Genomic DNA, 24,700 nt, shown 5'->3' with positions numbered 1-24,700 from the left:
CTTGAATCTTCCAATTTTTGGTTTCTTGTCATGATTAAAGTAATTAATACCCCTATAATATGGTTTTCATTCATTGAACAAAATTGATTACATTAGAAGTTTCATTTCAGTTCAATCGCTCAGTCGTATCTGACTCTTTGCGACCCCATGAATCACAGCACGCCAGGCCTCCCTGTCCATCGCCAACTCCTGGAGTTCACTCAGACTCACACCCATAAAGTCAGTGATGCCATCCAGCCATCTCATCCTCTGCCGTCCCCTTCTCCTCCTGCTCCCAATCCCTCCCAGCATCAGAGTCTTTTCCAATGAGTCAACTCTTCGCATGAGGTGGCCAAAGTACTGGAGTTTCAGCTTTAGCATCATTCCTTCCAAAGAACACCCAGGGCTGATCTCCTTCAGAATGGACTGGTTGGATCTCCTTGCAGTCCAAGGGACTCTCAAGAGTCTTCTCCAACACCACAGTTCAAAAGCATCAATTCTTTGGCGCTCAGCCTTCTTCACAGTCCAACTCTCACATCCATACATGACCACAGGAAAAACCATAACCTTTACTAGATGGACCTTAGTCAGCAAAATAATGTCTCTGCTTTTAAATATGCTATCTAGGTTGGTCATAATTTTTCTTCCAAGGAGTAAGTGTCTTTTAATTTCATGGCTGCAATCACCATCTGCAGTGATTTTGGAGACCAAAAAAATAAAGTCTGACACTGTTTCCACTGTTTCCCCATCCATTTCCCATGGAGTGATGGGACTGGATGCCATGATCTTAGTTTTCTGAATGTTGAGCTTTAAGCCAACTTTTTCACTCTCCTCTTTCACTTTCATCAAGAGGCTCTTTAGTTCCTCTTCACTTTCTGCCATAAGGGTGGTGTCATCTGCATATCTGAATTTATTGATATTTCTCCTGGCAATCTTGATTCCAGCTTATGCTTCTTCCAGCCCAGCGTTTCTCATGATGTACTCTGCATATAAGTTAAATAAGCAGAGTGACAATATACAGCCTTGACATACTCCTTTTCCTATTTGGAACCAGTCTGTTGTTCCATGTCCAGTTCTAACTGTTGCTTAGTTTAAAAAGTAAGAATTGAGGCTTTTAGTTAATAGGGAGTTATTGAATAAATTTGAGGAGAGAAGAGACTGTAACAGACAAAAGTGACTGGCTAACAAAACAGCCACTGCCAGCTATTTTATTTTTTTTAATTAATTTCTGCTACAGAAACTAGAAAGTTGGTTTTTTAGTTTCCAAATCTCTATTGCAACCAGAGATATTGAGGTATCTACAAAATAAATTTTAACATTGTTGAATTTGCTGTTCCTAACATAATACTTGATTCACTGTCCAGTCATTTTAACATAAAACATACTGGACAACAATCCCTTTCCTTACCCATACTGATTGTAAGGAACATTCTTATAGCCGTTTTCTTACATGATAGCATTCAACAAATGACTACAAGATCTTTAAAGAGTGCCAGTAATATGAAACAGGAATACAAAATATGACAAAATAAATAGTGATAAAGAAGAGAACCTAATTATAAAAGTTTTTGACGACTATAGTCAAATTCAAGATGTTATATTGATAAAACAAGAAGAGTGAGCTATGAAAAATTAGCATAAAACATGAACATGTATCTTAACTTGAAATATGATTTTCATTGAAAGTTAAAAAAGGAAAAAATGTCAGAAATATCTCTCAGACTATAAAGCAGAGAGATAAAGGATCAGAATGTAAGAAAGACTAGAGATCTCTTCAAGAAAATTAGAGATACCATGGGAGCATTTCATGCAAAGATGGGCTCGATAAAGGACAGAAGTGGTATGGACCTAACAGAAGCAGAAGATATTAAGAAGAGTTGGCAAGAATACACAGCAGAACTGTACAAAAAATATCTTCACAACCCAGATAATCATGATGGTGTGATCACTCACCTAGAGCCAGACATCCTGGAATGTGAAGTCAAGTGGGCCTTGGAAAGCATCACTATGAACAAAGCTAGTGGCGATGATGGAATTCCAGTTGAGCTGTTTCAAATCCTGAAAGATGATGCTGTGAAAGTGCTGCACTCAATATGCCAGCAAATTTGGAAAACTCAGCAGCGGCCACAGGACTGGAAAAGGTCAGTTTTCATTCCAATCCCAAAGAATGGCAATGTCAAAGAATGCTTAAACTATAGCACAACTGCACTCATCTCACATGCTAGTAAAGTAATGCTCAAAATTCTCCAAGCCACGCTTCAGCAGCACATGAACCATGAACTTCCTGATTTTCATGCTGGTTTTAGAAAAGGCAGAGCAACCAGAGATCAAATTGCCAACATCTGCTGGATCATGGAAAAAGCAAGAGAGTTCCAGAAAAGCAAGAGAGTTCCAAAAAAAGAGTTTCTGCTTTATTGACTACGCCAAAGCCTTTGACTGTGTGGATCACAATAAACTGTGGAAAATTCTGAAAGAGATGGGAATACCAGACCACTTGACCTGCCTCTTGAGAAATCTATATGCAGGCCAGGAAACGACAGTTAGAACTGGACATGGAACAACAGACTGGTTCCAAATAGGAAAAGGAGTACGTCAAGACTGTATATTGTCACCCTGCTAATTTAACTTCTATGCAGAGTACATCGTGAGAAATGCTGGACTGGAAGAGACACAAGCTGGAATCAACATTGCTGGGAAAAATATCAATACCCTCAGATACGCAGATGACACCACCCTTATGGCAGAAAGTGAAGAGGAACTAAAAAACCTCTTGATGAAAGTGAAAGAGGAGAGTGAAAAAGTTGGCTTAAAGCTCAACATTCAGAAAACGAAGATCATGGTATCCAGTCCCATCACTCCATGGGAAATGGATGGGGAAACAGTGGAAACAGTGTCAGACTTTATTTTTTTGGTCTCCAAAATCACTGCAGATGGTGATTGCAGCCGTGAAATTAAAAGATGCTTACTCCTTGGAAGAAAAGTTATGACCAACCTAGACAGCATATTCAAAAGCAGAGACATTACTTTGCCGACTAAGGTCTGTCTAGTCAAGGTTATGGTTTTTCCTGTGGTCATGTATGGATGTGAGAGTTGGACTGTGAAGAAGGCTGAGGGCTGAAGAACTGATGTTTTTGACCTGTGGTGTTGGAGAAGACTCTTGAGAGTCCCTTGGACTGCAAGGAGATCTAACCAGTCCATTCTGAAGGAGATCAACCCAGGTATTTCTTTGGAAGGAATGATGCTAAAGCTGAAACTCCAGTATTTTGGCCACCTCATGAGAAGAGGTGACTGATTGGAAAAGACTCTGATGCTGGGAGGGATTGGGAGCAGGAGGAGAAGGGGACGACAGAGGATGAGATGGCTGGATGGCTGGATGACGTGAGTCTGAGTGAACTCCAGGAGTTGATGATGGACAGGGAAGCCTGGCGCACTGCGATTCATGTTGTCGCAAAGAGTCGGATACGACTGAGTGACTGAACTGAACTGATTTGTCAAGAAGTGAAGGGACCAGATGTCATGATGTTAGTATTTTGTATCTGAGTTTTAGGCCAGAATTTTCACTCTCTTTTTTCACCCTCAACAAGAGGATCTTTAGTTTCTCTTTTTTCCTGCCATTAGAGTGGCATCATCTGCATATCTGAGATGGCTGATATTTCTCTCAGAAATCTTGAGTACAGCTTGTGAGTCATCTAGCCTAGTATTTTGCATGAAGTAGTCTGCACATATGTTAAATAATCAGGATGACTATATACAACCTTGTCATGCTCTATTCCCAATTTTGAACCAGCCCATTGTTCCATTTCTTGGTCTAACAGTTAGATTTCCTTCGCATTTGTATCATATCAGTATAGAAGACATAACTACTGATATTATATAAATGAAAAGAACTTAACAGAATACTGTAAAAAATATGCGATGGAACTAAATTAGGCCATTATCATCCCAGTTGTGGGTGTGACTGGTGATGGAAGTAAAGTCCGATGTTGTAAAGAGCAATAATTGCATAGGAACTTGGAATGTTAGATCCATGAATCAAGGCAAATTGAAAGGGGTCAAACAGGAGATGGCAAGAGGGAACATCGATACTTTAGGAATCAGCTAACGAAAATGGACTGAAATGGGTGAATTTCACTCAAATAACCATTATATCTACTACTGAGGGCAAGAATCCCTTAGAAGAAATGGAGTAGCCATCATAGTCAACAAAAGAGTCTGAAATACAATACTTGGATGCAATCTCAAAAATGACAGAATGATCCTTGTTCAGTTCCAGGGCAAACCATTCAGGACCACAGTAATTCAAGTCTATGCCTTGACCAGTAATGTTGAAGAAGCTGAAGTTGAACAGTTCTATGAAGACCTACAAGACACTCTAGAACTAACACCCAAAAAAGATGTCCTTTTCAATACAGGGGACTGAGATGCAAATGTACGAAGTCAAGAGATACTTGGAGTAACAGGCAGATTTGGCCTTGGAGTACAAAATGAATCAGGTCAAAGGCTAACAGAGTTTTGCCAAGAGAACACACTGGTCATAGAAAACAACCTCTTCCAACAGCACAAGACAAGACTCTACACATGTATATCACCAGATGGTCAATACTGAAATCAGATTGATTATATTCTTTGCAGCCAAAGATGGAGAAGCTCTATACAGTCAGCAAAAACAAGACCAGGAGCTGACTGTGGCTCAGATCATGAATTCCTTATTGCAAAACTCAGACTTAAATTGAAGAAAGTGGGGAAAACCACTAGACCATTCAGGTATGACCTAAGTAAAATCCCTTACAATTATACAGTGGAAGTGACAAATAAATTCAAGGCATTAGATATGATAGACAGAGAGCCTGAAGAACTATGGATGGAGGTTCATGACATTGTACAAGAGGCAGTGATCAATACTATCCTCAAGAAAAGAAATGCAAAAAGGCAAAACGGTTGTCTGAGGTGGCCTTACAAATAGATGAGAAAAGAAGAGAAGCTAAAGGCAAAAGAGAAAAGGAAAGATATACCCATTTGAATGCAGAGTTCCAAAGAATGGAAAGGAGAGATAAGAAATCCTTCCTCAGTGATCAATGCTAAGAAATAGAGGAAAACAATAGAACCGGAAAGACTAGAGATCTCTTCAAGAAAATTAGAGATACCAAGAGAACATTTCATATAAACATGGGAACAATAAAGGACATAAATAGTATGGACCTAACAGAAGCAGAAGATATTAAGAAGAGGTGGCAAATACAAAGAAGAACAGTACAAAAAATTCTTCATGATCCAGATAACCATGATGGTGTGATCACTCACCTAGAGCCAGACATCATGAAATGTCTGAAAAGCATTTGCAGCCAAAGATGGAGAAGCTCTATACAGTCAGCAAAAACAAGACCAGGAGCTGACTGTGGCTCAGATCATGAATTCCTTATTGCAAAACTCAGACTTAAATTGAAGAAAGTGGGGAAAACCACTAGACCACTCAGGTATGACCTAAATAAAATCCCAGACATTGTGAAATGTCTGAAAAGTTGGCCTTAGGAAGCATCACTACAAAGAAAGCTAGTGGAGGTGATGAAATTCCAGTTGAGCTCTTCCAAATCCTAAAAGATGATGCTGAAAAAGTGTTGCACTAAATATGCAAGCAAATTTGGAAAACTCAGCAGTGGCCACAGGACTGGAAAAGGTCAGTTTTCATTCCAGTTGAAAAGAAGACAATGCCAAAGAATGCTTAAACTACCACACAATTGTGCACATCTCACAGGTTCATAAAGTAATGCTCAAAACTCTCCAAGCCAGGCTTCAACAGTATGTGAACTGTGAACTTCTAGATGTTCAAGCTGGTTTAAGAAAAGTCAGAGGAACCAGAGATCAAATTGACAACACCCACTGGATCATCAAAAAAGCAGGAGGGTTCCAGAAAAATATCTACTTCTGCTTTATTGACTACAACAAAGCCTTTGACTGTGTGGATCACAAAAAAACTGGAAAATTCTAAAATTGATGGGAATACCAGACCACTTGACCTGCCTCCTGAAAAATCTGTATGCAGATCAAGAAGCAACCATTAGAACTGGACATAGAACAACAGACTGGTACCAAATAGGAAAAGGAGTACATCAAGGCTGTATACTGTCACCCTGCTTATTTAATTTATATGCAGAGTACGTCATAAGAAACGCTGGGCTGGATGAAGTGCAAGCTGGAATCAAGATTGCTGGAAGAAATACCAAGATATGCAGATGACAAGATATGCAAAATAAGCAAATATTTCAGATATGCAGATGACACCACCCTTATGGCAGAAAGTGAAGAATAACTAAAAAGGCTCTTGATAAAATGAAAGAGGAGAGCAAAATGATGTCTTATAACTCAGCATTAAGAAAATTAAGATCATGGCATCACTTCATAACAAATAGATGGAGAAACAATGGAAACAGTGAGAGACATTATTATCTTGGGCTCCAAAATCACTGCAGATGGTGATTGCAGCCATGAAATTAAAAGACGCTTGTTCCTTGGAGAAAAGCTATGACTAACCTAGGCAGCATATTTAAAAGCAGAGACATTACTTTGCCAACAAAGGTCCATCTAGTCAAAGCTATGATTTTTCCAGCAGTCATGAATGGATGTGAGAGTTGGACTGTAAAGAAAGCTAAGAACCTGAAGAATTGATGCTTTTGAACTGTGGTGTTGGAGAAGACTCCTGAAAGTCCCTTGAACTGCAAGGAGATCCAACCAGTCAATCCTAAAGGAAACCAGTCCTGAATATTCATTGGAAGGACTGATGCTGAAGCTGAAGCTCCAATACTTTCGACCACCTGTTGCAAAGAACCGACTCATTGGAAAAGACCCTGATGCTAGGAAAGATTGAAGGCAGGAGGAGAAGGGGACGACAGAGGATGAGATGATTGGATAGCATCATGGACTCAATGTACATGAGTCTGAGTTAGCTCTGGGAGTTTGTGTTGGACAGGGAATCCTGGCATGCTGCAGTCAACGGAGTCACAAAAAGTCAGACATAACTGAGCAACTGAACAACAACAACAATAGACAAGTAATTTTAGTTTTGGTAAAGTCAAATTTATCTGTTTTCCTTGATTACTTGTGCTTTTGGTGTCATATATATGAAACTGTTAACTAATCCAAGTCATACTTATATCTGTTTCAAGAATTTTATAATTTGATTAATTTTGAATTAATTTTGTGTTTAGTGTGAAGTAATGGGTTCAACTTAGCTTTTAAGTGTATATAAACATCCATTTATCTTAGCATCTTTTGTTAAAAAGACCTATTTATTTCCCATTAAATTCTCCTGAAACCTATTATAGGTTGTACCGTGTCTCTATCCTCCCCAAACGTGCTGAAACCTTAACTCCCAGTACCTCAGAATGTAATTTTACCTGGAAATACAATTGGTGTATATATAACTAATGAGAATGCCCTCTTACTAAAGCAGGTTGGGCCCCTAATCTAATATGACTGATGTCCTCATAGTAAAGTGGCCATATGTAGACAGACACATATAGGGAAAATGTCCTTTGATGATGAAGGCAGAGAGTGCAGTTATGAATTTGCAAACAAAGAAAAGCCTAACATTGCCAGAAAAACCACCAAAAACTAGAAAGAAACTAGAAAGGATATTCATACACTTTTCAGAAAGATTATGACTCTGCTGATAACTTGATTTCAGATTTTTTTGCCCATAGAAATAGCCAATTGCAAAAACTGACCATAAATGGAGGGATACGCTGGTGGATTTTCAGTTCTATTACATTAATTTCTGTCTATCTTTATATTAATACCATAGATTTGATTGTTGTAGCTTTGTAATACATTTTAAAATCAGAAAGTGTAAGACCTCTGAATTTGTTCATCTTTTTCAAGATGCTTTATCTATTATTTTAAAATGTTAAAATAATATTTCTTGCTATCCCACTAAAGTGTTAGGATAAGCTTGTCTATTTCTATAAAAAAAGCACTGAAAAATTTAATAGAAGTTTTGTTATATCTCTACATCATTTTGAGGACTTTTAGCATCTTAACAGTATTATGCTTTCCAGTCTATGAAAACCAACGTCTTTCCTTTATTTCTTCTACTTAGACCTTTTAAAAATCATTTCCAACAATATTTCATATTTTTTAGTGTTAAGTCTTACACTTCTTGATTAAACTATATATATATATATATATAGAGAGAGAGAGAGATCTGTGTACAGAATTTATCTATAATTTTGTTAAAGCTATAGTTCTAAGCAGAAGAGTTGCATTTGAAAATCAGAAACAAGTTTTTTTCCAAATAATGAATTGCAGGGACCATTTCAACTCCTACTCTTCCTAAAATTCACTCATTTAGTAATGCTTGTGGGAAATGTAAAAATGACCCCACAAAAGCAGTTTGTTGAGACAATGCACAATAGACCTGCAAGTTATTCACTTAACCAATGAGGCTTTTTTTCTCGGAGACCTCAGTCATCTGCTTTCTGGAAGTCAGACTGCTTAGAATAAGTTCAGACATAGCAAAGGAAACCAGCAAATGGAAATCTAGACAGAACAGATTTGTCTAGACAGAACAGATTTGTCTAAACAGAATAGATTTCTAAAACAGGTCATTAGGTATCCACTGAACCTCTACAAACAAGGAATTAAGTCTGAGAAATTGTGATAATAGTGTAGCCAAGAAGATCAGTGATGCTCTTTGAAGTATTTCATAAGGGTTTCTAGATACCCAAGCACTTCCCTAGCGGCTCAGTGGGTAAAGAATCTGCCTGCAATGCAGCAAACCCAGGAGATGTGGGTTCCATCCCAGGGTGGAGAAGATGCCCTGGTGGAGGCATTCCAGTATTCTTGCCAGGAGAATCCCATAGACAAAGGAGCCTGGCGGGCTACTGTCCACAGGGTTGCAAAGAGTCGGACACGTCTGAGAGAATGAACATTCATGCCTAGATATCCAAAAGGTATTTTACTGAAGGAGGAAAAAAATAAGAAATGGAGAAGCCTTTGCTCTTCTGTGCATTGAGAGCTCTTATTTTCCATTTAGGGAGAATAAACAATAGATAAAATCTTAACTATTTTGTTTTGAATCAGCAAATCTAAAGGTAGCACTGCATAATCACTGCATTCCCAGAGTCTTTTCCTGATTATTAATGAAAAAGAGTACTACATGAGTTGTAAAATCCATAATAATGTTTAGCCCATTTGCTTATCTTCCTTCCACACTCTTGCCAGGTGTGCGTGCTTTTCTGTGGGTCTATGTCCATGAAAACTCACCTCTGTTGATCTTCCATGGAAACACCAAGTCTGATAATATGACAACCTATGATGGGTGATAAAAAATCATCCTAAATAAGCTGACAAATCCCCAATGCTAATTCAGTATAACAGTATTGCTGTACGATATTTGTATTTTTATATAGTGTCTTAAGTCAAAAGAGTGACACGTTCAAGGTTTTTAAGCACCATCTCAGAGACAATGATGAAAATATATGTACTCTTCCCTCTCCTTTTTTGAAAGAGCTCAAGTGCATCACTTCCACTACCTTTGTTCGTAATGATGTTTCCTAAGGCCCACTTGACTTCACATTCCAGGATGTCTGGCTCTAGGTGAGCAATCACACCATCGTGATTATCTGGGTCATGAAGATCTTTTTTGTATAGTTCTTCTGTATATTCATGCCACATCTTCTTAATATCTTCTGCTTCTGTTAAGTCCATACCATTTCTTTCCTATATTAAGCCCATCTTTGCATGAAATGTTCCATTGGTATCTCTAATATTCTTGAAGAGATGTCTAGTCTTTCCCATTCTATTCTTTTTCTCTATTTCTTTGCACTGATCACTAAAGGATTTCTTATCTCTCCTGCTATTTTTCGAAACTCTACATTCAAATGGGTATCTTTCCTTTTCTTCTTTGCTTTTAGCTTCTCTTCTTTTCACAGCTATTTGAAAGCCCTCCTCAGACAGCCATTTTGCTTTCTTGTATTTCTTTTTCTTGGGGATGGTCTTGATTCCTGTCTCCTGTACAATGTCACAAACCTCCATCCATAGTTCATCAGGCACTCTGTCTATCAGATCTAGTCCCTTAAATCTATTTCTCACTTCCACTGTACAATCATAAGGGATTTGATTTGGGTTATACCTGAATGGTCTAGTGGTTTTCCCCACTTTCTTCAATTTAAGTCTGAATTGTCCAATTAGGAGTTCATGATCTGAGCCACAGACAGCTCCTGGTCTTGCTTTTGCTGAAAGTATAGAGCTTCTCCATCTTTGGCTGCAAAGATATAATCAATCTGATTTCGGTGTTGACCATCTGGTGATGTCCATGTGTAGAGTTTTCTCTTGTGTTGTGGAAAAACAGTGTTTGCTATGACCAGTGAGTTCTCTTGGCAGAACTCTATTAGCCTTTGCCCTGCTCCATTCTGTACTCCAAGGCCAAATTTGCCTGTTACTCCAGGTTTTTCTTGACTTCCTACTTTTGCATTCTAGTCCCCTATAATGAAAAGGACATTTTTTGGGGGTGTTAATTCTAGAACGGCTTGTAGGTCTTCATAGAACCATTCAACTTCAGCTTCTTCAGCATTACTGGTAGGGGGATAGACTTGGATTACTGTGATATTGAATGATTTGCTTTGGAGATGAACAGAGATGATTCTGTTGTTTTTGAGACTGCATCCAAGTATTGAATTTTGGACTCTTGTTGACTGTGATGGCTACTCCATTTCTTCTAAGGGGTTCTTACCCACGTTAGTAGATATAATGGACATCTGAGTTAAATTCACCCATTACAGTTTTAGTTTACTGATTCTTAAAATGTTGACGTTCACTCTTGCCATTTCCTGTTTGATCACTTCCAATTTGCCTTGATTCATGGACTTAATATTCCAGGTTCCTATGCACTATTGCTTTTTACAGCATCAGACCTTGCTTTCATCACCAGTTACATCCACAACTGGGTGTTGTTTTTGCTTTGGCTTGATCTGTTCATTCTTTCTGGTTATTTCTCCACTGATTTCCTGTAGAATATTGGGCACCTACCGACCTGGGGAGTTCATCTTTCAGTGTCCTATTTTTTTGCCTTTTCATGCTGTTCATGGGGTTCTCAAGGCAGGAATACAGAAGTGGTTTGCCATTCCCTTCTCCAGCGGACCACATTTAGCATGCCCTGCAGCAGGGCCAAAAGAATAAACAAACACATAAACAAACAAAAACCCATTGACTACCCAGGCCGTTTGTTGTTTTTTGTTTTCTTTCTTCTCAACAATCATAAAGGAGTAGTATAGTAAATGATTTTAAGAGCCCAGGTTCCATAGCCAGTTTGGTTTGATTTGAAAACTGCTTCTTGCCTTTTTTCAACAGTATGATCCTGAGAAAGTTATTTAAACTGTTTCTTCTATTGTTTGCAAAATATGGGAAATAATAGCACCTTCCTCATAGTTTTTGGGACGAGTGTGTGAATTAAATGAGTTCATATATGTGAAATGCTTATAATAAGGCCAGATACAATATGTATAAATGCAATGTTAACTCTAATTATTTTGTTATTCATTTATTACAGTCTTTGTGATTTGTGGTATTTCAGACTATTCCCTGGTATTGATATTTTTAAAAATATACCTTCTTGATGAAACTTAAGTACTAGATTTTAAAATTAGATTCCAATACAGTATGAATTGAATAATTGTCTGTTTTTTGGTTTTTGTTTTGCTTATTCCAGCCAAGTTGAAGATATAAAACTTGGAAATTAATTTTATCTCATATATGAAAAGTCTTTATGTCCAAACCCTTTTTTTCAAGCTCTATGCCTAGCTTTAGAGATGATGGTGGTCATACAAGGTGGAGTTAAAATTATTGTTGGATTTTTTGTTTTCTTTCTTACCTGGTAGAAGTCTGACACTGGGTCCTGGTTGAAAACAAAGGCTGAGCCTACTTCAGTGATTGTCTGAGAGCTCTGAGTCTGTCATTGATCACATCTAGAAGTAGAAGTATGATGTCATATTTGCAGGAAGAATCCTTCCCCAGGATGCAATGGCTTGCATATGTGATGAGACCAGAAATTCATATGATACCCTACCACTACTTTGGAACACACAGAAATCACAGTTTTTAGAGATGGAAAGAAAAAAAAAAATAGTGCATTGACCCATTTTCTAGACTAGAAAGGCCCAGACACCAAGTCCATTGTGAAAATTTACACAGACAATTTAGAAGAAGTAAGTCCAGAAAGGACTTGTCTGACTGCTCAGTCATTGTCAATTCTGTTATTCCAGAATTATTATTTCACACCAACACCAAAGAGTCTCATGTTGTAAATATTTGTAACTAATTTGAAATAATTATAATGTATTAGCAATTTAAGAAATCTAAGATATCAGAATCAATCATCAGATAATCCAAATATAAATGATTAATAATTACTTAAGGCTTTTTTAAAGATACTGTGCTTTTGAATTAATGATATAGCACTTACAATAAAGTACTGACATGTATGAATTCAGCTGTAACATTTAGCTGAGTTTTTTGTATACCAAGTTCTCAATGCATGCTCATAAAGGAATAATAATAATTTGAACACTATCTGAGTGCCCCTAATATCAAATAAGAGAAAGTTAGTATAATTTAATAAAATTAAATTTAAAACCTTTATCCTATTTATATTCTCTTTTACAACTGTTCCAAATTTTAAAGAGCTATTCAAAGTGTATTTCAGGTAGCATTAAATGGCTTATCACAGTAGTTTCAAGTGCATTACTTTAACTTTCTTTGAAATATTTTCTGAATGTGCATATATATTCAGTGATAGCACTCTAATTTATAATTTTTGATAGCCCTAAGATCCTCTAAATCTTCCTGTTTAAAGAAAATACCATTGATAAGTTTTGTGTCTACCGCTTTTGCGCTCTTGCTTTCAACCAATGTCTTGCTTATGGTTTTTTGGCCTTTTCCTATCAGATACTACTCCCTTTAAGATGCTTATCATCCCTTATTTTCTCTTTTTTCCTGCAGATGACTTATTAATTATTTGTTAATGTATCCATTTCCTTTAGCTCCACCTAGATTGCTGGTCTTTTGATGACAGAAGTCTGATTTAGCACTTCATCCCCTTGCTCAATGCATGGTGAAGAAAGATACAGCCTGCTGCTGCTGCTGCTGCTGCTGCTAAGTCGCTTCAGTCCTGTCTGACTCTGTGCAACCCCATAGATGGCAGCCCACCAGGCTCCCCCGTCCCTGGGATTCTCCAGGCAAGAACACTGGAGTGGGTTGCCATTTCCTTCTCCAATGCATGAAAGTGAAAAGTGAAAGTGAAGGCTTTCAGTTGTGTCCAACTCTTTGCAACCCCATGGACTGCAGCCTACCAGGCTCCTCCATCCATGGGATATTCCAGGCAAGAGTACAGGAGTGGGTTACCATTGCCTTCTCTAGACAGCCTAGTTATTGTGAAATTTGCAAAGATTTTCATGTCACTAGGGTTATTTTATATTTCACATGCAATGTCTTGAAAACTTTAATCCAACTCCCTCCATTTTTTAGCATATTGACTTACTGTGTATTTGAATGTCTTTTTTTCCTTGTACTTGGGTGCCAGCTCCTGTCAACAGGGTTTCTCTAGAGGTCCAAAGGTCAATAGTGACTGTAGCATAAGATCAAGGACATTGTTTATAAGGACATCGACCTCTCTGGAGGTGATATTGCCTGTTAGGGAAAATAATCCTGGTCAAGTTTTATTTACTTTGTATACAGAAAACACAGGCCAAAGCTTTTGCAGTAGACAAGGCTGAGGAAGAACTTAATATAAGCTCTTTGTATCATACCCACTCTTCCTCTGTGACTATTCTGAAAATTCCTTAGCTTTAACTCATGCTAAAACAGGAGGGGGGCATATTTCATTGTAACAGGGCTTTAAAAGTCAACAAATTAATTTGCCTTCCCCTTTGCTTTTCCCTGTGCAATTCACCCCTACCTTAGATCTGAGTTTTAATTATGTACATACTTTTATAATAAAACTAATCTTTTCCTAGTGCTTCCCAGCTGCAGATTCTGACCCAGATTCCCATTATGAATCATGATTGTCACATGTGCTTGAAATAGACTCCCTTTCTCTCTGCCCTCTCCCAGCTGCTGGAGGTTCTCACTTCTGGATGTTGCTTCAACCTTATTGCAGAGGTTGAAGAGAGTGGATTTGACTTGTGTGAGCTCTTTGAAATCCTTCCCTTTTTTTGTTTACAGAGGGCATGTCATTCATGCATCCAGTAATGACAGCTGGGGAAAAAAAAAAAAAAAAAACACACTCAGTATTGTTGAGTAAAACTAAAGCTGGCCAATAAGGTTATTTTGGTATAAAATTAATAAAACAATTTTAAAGTGAAGGCACACATTTCTGATAAGGAATGAGAAGTAAGAAGAAGCAGCCAAGAAGTGTGTGGAAGCCTTATATTCATGAAATGTGCCTAGTCCCTCTTCCAATCTCTCCCTCTCTCATTTGAAGAGCTTCCAGCTCATTCTCTATGTCTTCCTGCTTCTCTCCATCTTCACTAGACTTTCTCTCTGCTTCAAGTCACCATTGCCACCATCGTCTCTCACTGTGAAAGCCTTCAAACTGGCCTCCACATTCCCATTCTTGTCATTTCCTGATCCATTATTCACAGTCAGAAGTTTCTTTGAAATATGCCAATTAAATTTTACCATTCTATTCCTAAGACTCTCTACCAGCTTCTAATCATGGCCTATGGGATCTGACAGTTTGCAGAAGGGCTACTAACTCTTCATCAAAAGTTGGTTTTGTATTTTCCCTGGCACATGGCTATGCTATGTTTTATAGTCTCTTGTACTTTTGAGGTGGGGAGCTAGGGCAACCATACAACTAAGCATGAGCCACAGAGTATCAGCAGAAGTGATATATGTGGTTCCCTGAATAGAAATGTGAAAGCCTCCTATGTACCATCTTCTGAGTTCTTTTCCATGTATATGATCATCCAGAGCAAGCTTGGAAGGCAAGCACTGGTTATGGCAGCACTGGCATCAGCCTGTGTCTCTTGATGGGGCCCTTTCTCTGTACTGGAACTTAACTGGATTAGAATGTAAATGTCAAACCAGTAAAATTTGTATATTTACTTGTCGCAGCCATAAAACTTTCCGAAGTCATACAACTCTCCATGCAGTATAGTCAACTAGTCACTCACTCTCTACCACACCATCACTTTCTATTTCTCTGCATAGCAGTCATCACTCTGATATTTCCTCTTCATTTAAAATATTGAAATATCTGTTTGCTTATTTTTGCTTCATTTCTGGACTAGGATGTAAGCTCCAGGACCATAGGGCCTTGTCTGATTGTTTTAAGATATGTAAAAACACAGAAAGCAAGGATATATACTAGTCTTTAGTGAATTTTTAACTGAATGAATAAATCCCATAGAGTTTCTATAGGAAAATTATTGTTATTTATATAATATCTCAAAATAGTAAAAAATAAATTTCTCTGCTTACTCTTTTTATAATTAAAAAAGCACATTTTTTTTAATAATTAAAAGCTACCATCAGGAGACCTTTATAATATTAATACATGAAACTACATTTTAAATGTTATCTTTTATTTCCATGAAGTAAACACTAAGAGTTTTTTGATGTACATGAAGGATTCAAAAGAAGCTAGACTCATCATTTAAATAAATAAAGACATTTAATTCTAATTAAAATCAAGTTTCAAATCTGGCATGTTTTATTTTTTGTTGCTTCTATGATATTAACTGATACAAGTCCAAAGCTAATTCATCTTCCAATGTCAGAGTCCCTTCTCTCTTCATTTCTCTCAGTATTTGTCCTCTCGATGTTCTTTTCTCTCTTTTATCAGACATCAGTCTTTTGGCAGAGATGTATTCTTGTTGCAAAAAGCCTGTTAATCCATCTCAGAAGTAAACAGTCTTTCAGCCTTCTTATTCCCTGGAGATAGCTCCCATTTCTGCTCTTTTACCACCTCTACTCAGAAGCATGACCTTCCCTTACTGACTACTGCTGCTAATTGCCTTCTTCCCCATCAATTTTTTATTCTATTCTAACTCCACTAAAACGTCTATCTTTTGGAGATTGTCAAGCACATGAAAGAAAAGAGTTCTTATAAAGTCATCACAATACTCATCTTCTCTTCAGTTCCTGGCCCTGGTAAGACTTATTTACATCTTATAACCTTCCCATCGTTTATAAAACATTTCCATCGCCTTTTAATCTCATGGCTGCCGTTACCATCTGCAGTGATTTTGGAGCCCCCCAAAATAAAAGTCTGACACTGTTTCCACTGTTTCCCCATCTATTTCCCATAAAGTGATGGGACCAGATGCCATGATCTTCGTTTTCTGAATTGAGCTTTAAGCCAGCTTTTCACTCTCCTCTAGTGATATACTAGGGCTCCTTTTTCTACACATTCTTGCCAACATCTGCTAATTGTGCAATTTTTTATTATAGCCATTCTCACAGGTATGGAGTGACACCTCATTGTAGTTTTGATTTTCATTTCTGTAAGAATTAGCAATGCTGAATATTCTTTTAATGTGCTTGTTAGCCATCTGTGAGTCTTGTTTGGAAAAATGTCTATTCAAGTCTTCTGCCTATCTTTTAAATTGGCTTTTTTTTTATATTAAATTCTATACATGCATGCTCAGTCATGTTTGACTCTTGTAACCCATGGACTGTAAATCACCAGCCTCCTCTGTACATAGAATTTTCCAGGCAAGAATACTGGAGTGGATTGTCATCATCTACTCCACAGGATCTTCGTGAGTCAGAGATTGAACCTGTATCTCTTGCATCTTCTGCCTGTGCAGCCACCTGGAAAGTCCATAGACAAACTCTATTATTAATAGCAATCATTATTCTTTCATCCTCACCCCTGCTTTGTGTTGAGAAGAAAATGGCAACCCACTGTAGTATTGTTGCCTGGGAAATCCCATGGACAGAGGAACCTGGTGAGCTACAGTTCATGGGGTCACAAAAGTGGTTCACGACTAAGCAACTAAATAATAACAACAATACCCCTGAAAATGACTTTCTGTTTGTAGGGATTTGCCTATTCTGAACATTTCATATAAATATAATCATATAAAATATAGCCTATGTGTCTTGGCTTTTTAAATAGCACAATATTTTCAGCATTCACACATGTTGTAGCATGGATCCATATTTCACTCCTTTTATGACGAAATAATGGGAGCTGACTGTGGTACATCATGAGAAACGCTGGACTGGAAGAAACACAAGCTGGAATCAAGATTGCTGGGAGAAATATCAATAACCTCAGATATGCAGATGACACCACCCTTACGGCAGAAAGTGAAGAGGAGCTAAAAAGCCTCTTGATGAAAGTGAAAGAGAAGAGTGAAAATGTTGAGCTTCAAGCTCAACATTCAGAAAACGAAGATCATGGCATCTGGTCCCATCACTTCATGGGAAATAAATGGGGAAACAGTAGAGACAGTGTCAGACTTTATTTTGGGGGGCTCCAAAATCACTGAAGATGGTGATTGTAGCCATGAAATTAAAAGACGCTTACTCCTTGGAAGAAAAGTTATGACCAACCTAGATAGTATATTCAAAAACAGAGATATTACTTTGCCAATTAAGGTCCATCTAGTCAAGGCTATGGTTTTTCCTGTGGTCATGTATGGATGTGAGAGTTGGACTGTGAAGAAGGCTGAGCGCCAATGAATTGATGCGTTTGAACTGTGGTGTTGGAGAAGACTCTTGAGAGTCCCTTGGACTGCAAGGAGATCCAACCAGTCCATTCTGAAAGAAATCAGCCCTGGGATTTCTTTGGAAGGAATGATGCTAAAGCTGAAGCTCCAGTGTTTTGACCACCTCATGCGAAGAGTTGACTCATTGGAAAAGACTGATGCTGGGAGAGATTGGGGGCAGGAGGAGAAGGGGACGACAGAGGATGAGATGGCTGGATGGCATCACAGACTCGGTGGACGTGAGTCTGAGTGAACTATGGGAGATGGTGATGGACAGAGAGGCCTGGCGTGCTGTGATTCATGGGGTCGCAAAGAGTTAGACATGACTGAGCAACTGAACTGACTGACTGACTGACTGTGGTTCAGATCATGAACTCCTTATTACCAAATTCAGACTTAAATTGGAAGAAGTAGAGAAAACCACTAGACCATAGAGGTATGACCTAAATCAAATCCCTTATGATTGTACAGTGGAAGTGAGAAATATATTTAAGGGACTATATCTGACAGAGTACCTGATGAACTATGGATGGAGGTTTGTGACATTGTATAGGAGACAGGGATCAAGACCATCCCCATGGAAAAGAAATGTAAAGAAGCAAAATGGCTGTCTGGGGAGGTCTTATACATAGCTGTGAAAAAAAGAGAAGCAAAAGGCAAAGGAGAAAAGGAAAGATATTCCCATTTGAATGTAGAGTTCCAAAGAAGAGCAAGGAGAGATAGGCCTTCCTCAGTGATCAATACAAAGAAATAGGGGAAAACAACAGAATGGAAAAGACTAGAGATCTCTTCAAGAAAATTAGAGATACTAAGGGAACATTTCATGCAAAGATGGGCTTGATAAAGGACAGAAATGCTATGGACCTAACAGAAGCAGAAGATATTAAGAAGAGGTGGCAACAATACACAGAAGAACTGTACAAAAAAGATCTTCATTACCCAGATAATCATGATGGTGTGATCACTCACCTAGAGCCAGACATCCTGGAATGTGAAGTCAAGAAGGCCTTAGAAAGCATCACTACAAGCAAAGCTAGTGGAGGTAATGGAATTCCAGTGGAACTATTTCAAATCCTGAAAGATGATCCTGTGAAAGTACTGCACTCAATATGCCAGCAAATTTGGAAAACTTAGCAGTGGCCATAGGACTGGAAAGCTCAGTTTTTATTCCAATCCCAAAGAAAGGCAATGCCAAAGAATGATCAAACTACCACACAATTGCACTCATTTCACATGCTAGTAAAGGAATGCTCAAAATTCTCCAAGCCAGGCTTCAGCAATATGTGAACTGTGAACTTCCAGATGTTCAAGCTGGTTTTAGAAAAGGCAGAGGAACCAGAGATTAAATTGCCAACATCTGCTGGATCATCGAAAAAGCAAGAGAGTTTCAGAAAAACATCTATTTCTGTGTTAATTGACTATGTCAAAGCCTTTGACTGTGTGGATCACAATAAACTGTGGAAAATTCTGAGAAAGATGGGAATACCAGACCATCTGACCTGCCTCTTGAGAAACCTATATGCAGGTCAGGAAGCAACAGTTAGAACTGGACATGGAACAAGAGATGAGTACAACAAAGGAGTGCATCAAGGCTGTATATTGTCACCCTGCTTATTTAACTTCTATGCAGAATACATCATGAGAAAGGCTGGGCTGGAAGAAGCACAAGCTGGAATCAAAATTGCAGGCAGAAATATCAATAATCTCAGATATGCCACCCTTATGGCAGAAAGTGAAGAGGAACTAAAAAGCCTCTTGACGAAAGTGAAAGTGGAGAGTGAAAAAGTTGGCTTAAGGTTCAACATTCAGAAAACGAAGATCATGGCATCTGGTCCCATCACTTCATGGCAAATAGATGGGAAAACAGTGGAAACAGTGTCAGACTTTATTTTGAGGGGGGTCTAAAATCACTGAAGATGATGATTGAAGCCATGAAGTTAAAAGACACTTAATCCTTGGAAGGAAAGTTATGACCAACCTAGACAGCATATTTAAAAGCACAGACAAAGGTCTGTCTAGTCAAGGTTATGGTTTTTCCAGTAGTCATGTATGGATGTAAGAGTTGGACTATAAGGAAAGCTGAGCACCAAAGAACTGATGCTTTTGAACTGTGGTTTGGAGAACACTCTTGAGAGTCCCTTGGACTGCAGAGATACAACCAGTCCATCCTAAAGGAGACCAGTTCTCAGTGTTCATTGGAAGGACTGATGTTGAAACTGAAACTCCACTACTTTGGCCACCTGATGTGAAGAGCTGACTCATTTCAAAAGACCCTGATGCTGGGAAAAATTGAGGGCAGGAGGAGAAGGGTCGAAAGAGGATGAAATGTTTGGATAGCATCACTGACTCAATGGACATGAGTTTGGGTAGGCTCCGGGAGTTGGTGTTGGACAGGGAGCCTGTTGTGCTGCGGTTCATGGGGTCACAAAGAATCAGACATGACTGAGTGACTGAACTGAAGATATACACACATATATACATATACTGTATACATACAGATATACATATATATGCTATATATACACACATACAAGATATACATACACACATATACATACATATATAAGAGAGATATGCCTGTGTACATTAAAACATGAATTTTTTTGAAAAAATGTGAAATTTTAATTAAAGCTTCATTTCTAACCAGAATAGTTGCATTTGAAATCTAGGATATAAATGCACACATATATGTATTATATTGGTTTTTACATTATTTGTTACATTGTATTTTATTTGTCTGTTAATTTTACTTAGGATGAATTTATTAAAACTGTAACTGTTGTTTTCTTTCATTTATTTTAATTTTGACAAATATATATATTTGTAAAAATTATGGATACATTTTGAATATCTTTCCCCTTATCTAAGAATGGGCAAGTGAATGTTAAAATGCCTGCCAAATTTGGATAGCATGCCATTTTAGAATAAGAATTTTAGCAAATGTGGCACAGTCCATAAGTCACCAGAGAGATTCCTGAAAAGAATACATGTAGTAATACTGGTAAGTTATTTTTCAAAGGAAAATTGCTTTCTTGGAAACAAAATAAAATGAAATCCAAGTCTACTATTAAAATTCTATATTTTGTTCCTTTTTAGTTCATAAGTGAAATACTCCTTCTCAGAGACTTTCAAATTGATGATCATATCTTTTGCCATTTGATATGATAGATCATTAGCCATCTGTGGAAGTAATTGAAGGAGTTGCATGCAAATATGTGATTGAAAGATCAGTTATGGGTAAGATTATATGATAAAATAGTTCTACTGAGATTTGTGATGCTGACCGTTTGCCCTTTCTCCGTATCAGAGTACTGAGCTATGGAAGGGGTCCCCGAGAGCTGAGGACCAGCTTACTGAGTAGATCAGACAACTATCCATATAGGTCTAAAGTGCAGGACACACTTACAAAGCTTGATGTGACAATATGATTTAGAGTAGACTTCTAAAATTTTGGCTAAAACTGCGGGAAGAGTTATGTCTGAAAACAGATTTATTCATCAGATTTAGCAGATTTATTTTATCAGAATCATAGACCTGCCTCACACTTCTTTCAGAAGCAGACCAATATGATAAAAAATTAGTTCAAAAATAATTTTGTCAAATGAGTAATTCATCAAAAATAAATTGGCAAATTTTGTTGGTGTTTGACCACCATCTTGTTAAAGCCAGTCCATAGCAATGGGGTCTGCCCTGATGGCTCGGAGGTTAAAGCGTCTGCCTGCAGTGTGGGAGACCTGAGTTCGATCCCTGGGTCTGGAAGATCCCCTGGAGAGGGAAATGGAAACCCACTCCTGTATTCTTGCCTGGAGAATCCCATGGACAGAGCAGCCTGGTGGGCTACAGTCCACAGGGTCGCAGAGTCCGACACAACTGAGTGACTTCACTTAAAGGGCAAACTCTTGCCTTTGATCCACCATACAATCACTGCTACCTTATGCTTGAAGAAAAACCCAGAAATGTACTCTCAGAAAAGAATACAGTGTGTACATTTTTCCCCACAATTATTTCACAAAAATCCTTTTCTGCAGAGCACCTAAGACAATTGAGGAACAGACTAAGGGTGAAGGTAACCTGGTACATAAGAAAAAGAAACCACCAAAGGCAGAAATCAGCAAAGCCCATTCAAATACTACCTGAGGAAATGGTGACCTGGTGCTCAAACTCTGTTCACTGCACTTTGGGGAAGATTATTCTTCTGAGTCTTCCAGTTATCTCCTGTGATCCTGACTGTCTGCTTACACAGCAATCTTCTATTATAGTTTGACTTCCAATGCAGATTTGCCTGTAAGGAGGGAATATGCTGATTCAGTCCACAAAGCCACTACAACCCTGTGCTTTGACTTCAGTCGAAGGTCCCGTTCTTCCAATCTCTCAATCTTTTTCTTTCTTTGCTTTGCTCCTCATCCAACTTAGGGTTCATGAATGATTCCAGAATTTTGGTTTGTCACGTAACAGCATTCTAAACTCCCTTGTTGCATTTCTTGTTATTCGTAGGATACATCCCCACTCTGGATGAATTGTAACTACATTTCTACTTGTGTGTGCTTAGTTGCTCAGTCATGCCGGACTCTTTGTGACCCTATGGATTGTAGCTCACCAGACTTCTCTGTCCCTGGGGATTCTCCAGGCAAAGATATTGCCATGGATTGCCATTCCCTTCTTCCCAACTGAAACTGCTGAATTCTGGTGGAGAATGTCTCAAAATAATTGTTAAGTTTATGATTACAAACTCAAGTAGGACCTCCATACTCCCTAGATGACAATTTAATTTTCCCTGGCCCTCAGTCTCCAATACTCCACAGTGGCTTTTTTGAATCCTTTCTGTTGCTGTCAGATCTTCAATGCCCCTATCTCCTCTTGCTTTCTCTCCAAAGAGAAAATGGAAGCATTCAAAGGAAATTTTCTCATCTTCCCATGAAAATGCATACAAATCTACTTAAAATTTGTATGAATCTTTTCTTTCTTCCCTGTTATTATGATGAAGAATAGAAATGGGATTCAAATGGGATTGCCTTCCATTTGAAGCCAATCCAATAGCCATGCTTTGGGTCTTTATCCTCGCTTTTTCAGACGCCTCCTAAAAAAGTAGGAAAAACCATTAGACCATTCAGGTATGACCTAAATCAAATCCCTTATGATAATACAGTGGAAGTGAGAAATAGATATAAGGGACTAGATCTGATAGACAGAGTACTTGATGAACTATGGACGGAGGTTTGTGACATTGTACAGGAGACAGGGATCAAGACCATCCTCATGGAAAAGAAATGTAAAGAAGCAAAATGGCTGTCTGAGGAGGTCTTATACATAGCTGTGAGAAGAAGAGAAGCAAAAAGTAAAGGAGAAAAGGAAAGATATTCCCATCTGAATACAGAGTCCCAAAGAATAGCAAGGGAAGATAAGAAAGCCTTCTTCAGCGATCAATGCAGAGAAATAGAGGAAAAAAAACAGAATGGGAAAGACTAGAGATCTCTTCAAGAAAATTAGAGATACTAAGGGAACATTTCATGCAAAGATGTGCTCAATAAAGGACAGAAATGGTATGGACCTAACAGAAGCAGAAGATATTAAGAAGAGGTGGCAACAATACACAGAAGAACTGTACAAAAAAGATCTTCATGACTCAGATAATCATGATGGTGTGATCACTCACCTAGAGTTAGACATCCTGGAATGTGAAGTCAAGTGGGCCTTAGGAAGCATCACTATGAACAAAGCTAGTGGAGGCGATAGAATTCCAGTTGAGCTATTTCAAATCCTGAAAGATGATGCTGTGAAAGTGCTGCACTCAATATGCCAGCAAATTTAGAAAACTCAGCAGTGGCCACAGGACTGGAAAAGGTCAGTTTTCATTTCCATCCCATAGAAAGCCAGTGCCAAAGAATTCTCAAACTACTGCACAATTGCACTCATCTCACATGCTAGTAAGGTAATGCTCAAAATTCTCCAAGCCAGGCTTCAACAATACATGCACCGTGAACTTGCAAATGTTCAAGCTGGTTTTAGAAAAGGCAGAGGAACCAGAGATCAAATTGCCAACATCCGCTGGATCATCAAAAAAGCAAAAGAGTTCCAGAAAAACATCTATTTTGCTTAATTGACTATGCCAAAGCCTTTGACTGTGTGGATCACAATAAACTGTGGAAAATTCTGAAAGAGATGGGAATACCAGACCACCTGACCTGCCTCTTGAGAAACCTATATGCAGGTCAGGAAGCAACAGGTAGCACTGGACATGGAAAAGTGCTGGTTCCAAATAGGAAAAGGAGTACATCAAAGCTGTATATTGTCACCCTGCTTATTTAACTTCTATGCTGAGTACATCATGAGAAATGCTGGGCTGGAAGAAGCACAAGCTGGAATCAACATTGCCGGGAGAAATATCAATCAATCAATATCAATCAGATATGCAGATGACACCACCGTTATGGCAGAAAGTGAAAAGGAACTAAAAAGCCTCTTGATGAAAGTGAAAGAGGAGAGTGAAAAAGTTAGTTTAAGGCTCAACGTTCAGAAAACTAAGACATGGCATCTGGTCCCATCACTTCATGGGAAATAGATGGGGAAACAGTGGAAACAGTGTCAGACTTTATTGTTGGGGGCTCCAAAATCACTGCAGATGTTGATTGCAGCCATGAAGTTAAAAGACACTTACTCTTTGTAAGGAAAGTTATGACCAACCTAGATAGCATATTAAAAAGCAGAGAAGTTACTTTGCTAACAAAGGTTCAATAGTCAAGGCTATGGTTTCTCCAGTGGTCATAGATGGATGTAGTACAGTAGCCTTCTCATTAGCCTAAAACATGCTCACATTTCCTCGGTAAAACACACACAGCACTCATTCTGGAAATCTCTTCTTGCTCCACAGCCACCATTTTTTCTATCCCCTCTCCTCTTCCAAACTTTTCTAAAAATTTCTGTTTTTAGTATGTTTTTTCTTTAATTTTCATTAGTGATGTCTGGTGCTTCTTTGACAAAGCTTGATTTAACCTAGCTGTTTAATTCTTCTTTTC

This window comes from Capra hircus, chromosome 2, assembly GCF_001704415.2.
Source record: "Capra hircus breed San Clemente chromosome 2, ASM170441v1, whole genome shotgun sequence".
In the NCBI taxonomy this organism is placed as follows: domain Eukaryota; kingdom Metazoa; phylum Chordata; class Mammalia; order Artiodactyla; family Bovidae; genus Capra; species Capra hircus.
Note: the sequence above shows the minus strand (reverse complement) of the source record.